Source organism: Ailuropoda melanoleuca, unplaced genomic scaffold (genome assembly GCF_002007445.2).
Source record: "Ailuropoda melanoleuca isolate Jingjing unplaced genomic scaffold, ASM200744v2 unplaced-scaffold4254, whole genome shotgun sequence".
NCBI classification, from domain to species: Eukaryota; Metazoa; Chordata; class Mammalia; order Carnivora; family Ursidae; genus Ailuropoda; species Ailuropoda melanoleuca.
In genome coordinates, this window is record NW_023214437.1 from 1 (window position 1) to 3,173 (window position 3,173).

Below are 3,173 nucleotides of genomic sequence, written 5' to 3' on the forward strand. Positions count from 1 at the left end.
GTACAGTTTTTATTGGAAAGAGGAGCAAACATACATGCAGTTGATATATATAAGAGGTACAGTAGTTTTGGTTTTTCTTTAAAACTATATATTGTTCTAGAGTGGTAACAATTACTCAAGTCAGAAAGATTAACTTAATAAGAAGAGGATTAGGGGCGCCTGGGTGGCGCAGTCATTAAGCATCTGCCTTTGGCTCAGGGCATGATCCCAGCATTCCGGGATCGAGTCCCACATCAGGCTCCTCTCCTGGGAGCCTGCTTCTTCCTCTCCCACTCCCCCTGCTTGTGTTCCCTCTCTTGCTGGCTGTCTCTCTCTGTCAAATAAATAAAATCTTAAAAAAAAAGAGGATTAATTTATAATTATATAGTGAAAAATGTCAACATGTCATTAGTTAGGCAGAAAGCAATTATTCTGTTGGGTCAACATGAAGAACAGTATATGGCAGAATTTATATTCCTTCATATTATTAACTGTGGTCATATGCAGCCTTTTTTTTGGTACGATTTTATATTAGCTAAAAGGGTTTCATATTAGTTTTATTAGCTTTATAAAGTGTGGACTCCTAACTTTTCTTTTACTTATGACACAATTTTGAACTTTTTAACCCTTTTATAGTATTTTTTGAAACTTCAACTTCATATATATTTTCCTTAAAAGATGCATATTAAACATAAATAGGAGTTGTTTTGTCTTTTGGATGACTCTTTTTTTTAAAGAACATTGGTATTAGATGATCCCTGAGTGATTATTAATTACTATTACCAGATACTATGGGCTCATCATCCTTTTTCATGTTCAGTATATTTTTTTGTTGTTTTCATTGGGAAGGGTAGAAGGATGAAAGATAACGTTAATTCAATAGACTTGTCCTTTAATGAGGACAAATCATAGGTGGGTGATAAAGAGAAAAGAGATGGGCTTTAGACTGACACAAGAGTAGGTTTAATTCCTAGCTTTCCTACTTGCTGGGTGTGTGACTTTGGAAACATTACTTATCATCACCAGATACATTTCCTGATAGGAAAAGGAGGATAATAATATATCCTTCAAGGGTGTTTGTGTGTAAATAATACTTTATATAGATAGCATTTAATTTAGTGCCTACCACAGGCTTATCCTAGCATCCTTAACTGCAACTGTGACTATTTTGTTACCATTACTATGAACACTGTTATTTTAAGACTGCAAATAGCTTTTTAATTTTTTTATTTTTAAAGATTTTATTTATTTGAGAGAGAGAGAGAGCATGAGCAGGGGAGAGGCTAGAACAGGGAGCCAGACGTGGGGCTGTGTCCCAAGACCCTGAGATCACGCCTGAGCTGAAGGCAGACACTTCAATGACTGAGTCACCCAGGCACCCGCACAAATAGCTTTTATACAGACCTGGCCTCTAGATGACTTGGAAGTTCACTGTATCAGATTAAGAAAGAAATGGGAAATCTTTTTTAAAATCTTCACCTATTCAGACAAGTGACCTCAGCATAGTTTTTTTGCTCATCCAAGGACTTTAAAATAGCAACTTCTACCCTACCCGAGTGGGAAAAGAGGCTCCTTTTTGTCCTTTCATTTTTGACATGGAGGTAATTTACAAAGGTGAACTCTTGAAAATGTTAATGGTTACTTCTGTACTGGCAGGCAAGATATTAACCTGATAAAGTATATCAAATTAGCAGTTTAAATAACTCTTAAGTTCCTAAGGGTGAAGTTATCTCTCTGTCATTTTAGAACAGCCCTCATGCTTGCTGTAACTTATGAATGTACAGATATAGTCAAGCTGCTTCTTCAGAAAGGTATTAATATCTTTTTGGAAGCTGAATGTGGATGGACTGCAGAAGAATATGCTACTGTTAGTGGTTTTCATGTGTAAGTGTTTACATTAAAATGTTATTACTAAACTGAAGTTTCAAATAATTTAACTGTGAGTTCTTACATAACATGAGAGTTCATAGTTTGATTCAGGCACTTTTGGGATGGCACAGAGTTGGCCCACGTCATTTGCCAGAAACCAAGAAACAGGCTAGACTGGTTACAAGTAGCAATGGGTACACGATTCTTTATCTCAGCACTATGGAGACCTTTATCCTTAGGGATCCTAAATGTTCCTGTTTCATTGCAAGTATAACCGTTATGCATGGGGTACAAATAATATTACATCTCTGTTTTTTCTCTTTTCTTTCTTTTCTTTTCTTTCTTCTTGTAGATTTTATTTATTTATTTGAGAGCGAGCATGGGCGGGGGAGGGACAGAGGGAGAAGCAGATTCCCTGCTGAGCAGGGAGCCTGACATGGGGCTCGAACCGTGATGTGAGCTGAAGGCAGACGCTTAACTGACTGAGCCACCCAGGCACCCCAACATCTTTGTTTTTTCTAACTAGTTACTTGGTCTTGAGATGTTCAGTGTAGTAGAAAACCCTATACTTTCCCTTGAGGGCTATCTCCTATACTTCCCTCTTGAATTTGCCTAGAACCTAAGGAGTTCCCTAAGACCAAAGAGACTATCCTCTTTCACAGGTCGTTTGGAGGGAAAATAGGACATTATTATCGTTCCCTTGTTTCCTCTAAGTCTATGGCTGCAGCATTGCTATTGAAACTGATTCTACACTTGGGTCAGGATTGACCTTTGCTCCCAGCAAGGGCATGATCCACATTCCTCAGTGTTCATAGTGATCCACAGTGATATTTTTTAACTTCTAATCTTTCACATGAAAGAAGCACATCCTGAATTTTTAATAAATCAACAGAATCTACATCAGAGAAAAAAACAGAGAAAGAATATATAGGGCGCCTGGATGGCTCATTTGGTTAAACATCCGAGTCAGGTTTCGGCTGAGGTCATAATCTCAGAGTCCTGGGATTGAGCCCCGCGTGGGGTTCCTCACTCAGCGTGCAGTCTGCTTGAGATTCTTTCCACGTCCCCTCCCTCCCCCTCTGTTCTTCTTTCACCACCACCACCCTGCTCATGCTCTCTCTCAAATAAATTACTTAAATCTTAAAAAAAATATATGAGTAGGGGCGCCTGGGTGGCACAGCGGTTAAGCGTCTGCCTTCAGCTCAGGGCGTGATCCCGGCGTTGTGGGATCGAGCCCCACGTCAGGCTCCTCAGCTATGAGCCTGCTTCTTCCTCTCCCACTCCCCCTGCTTGTGTTCCCTCTCTCGCTGGCTGTCTCTATCTCT

The 3,173-nt window shown here is 39.5% G+C and overlaps 1 long non-coding RNA gene across 1 annotated transcript; it reads left to right on the forward strand.

The window, feature by feature from the left end:
- LOC105235133 lies at positions 1-1,900 on the forward strand. Its single transcript, XR_004622937.1, has 2 exons — positions 1-56; positions 1,726-1,900. It is a non-coding gene; the product is annotated as an uncharacterized LOC105235133 (long non-coding RNA).
- The last annotated feature ends 1,273 nt before the right edge of the window (positions 1,901-3,173 follow it).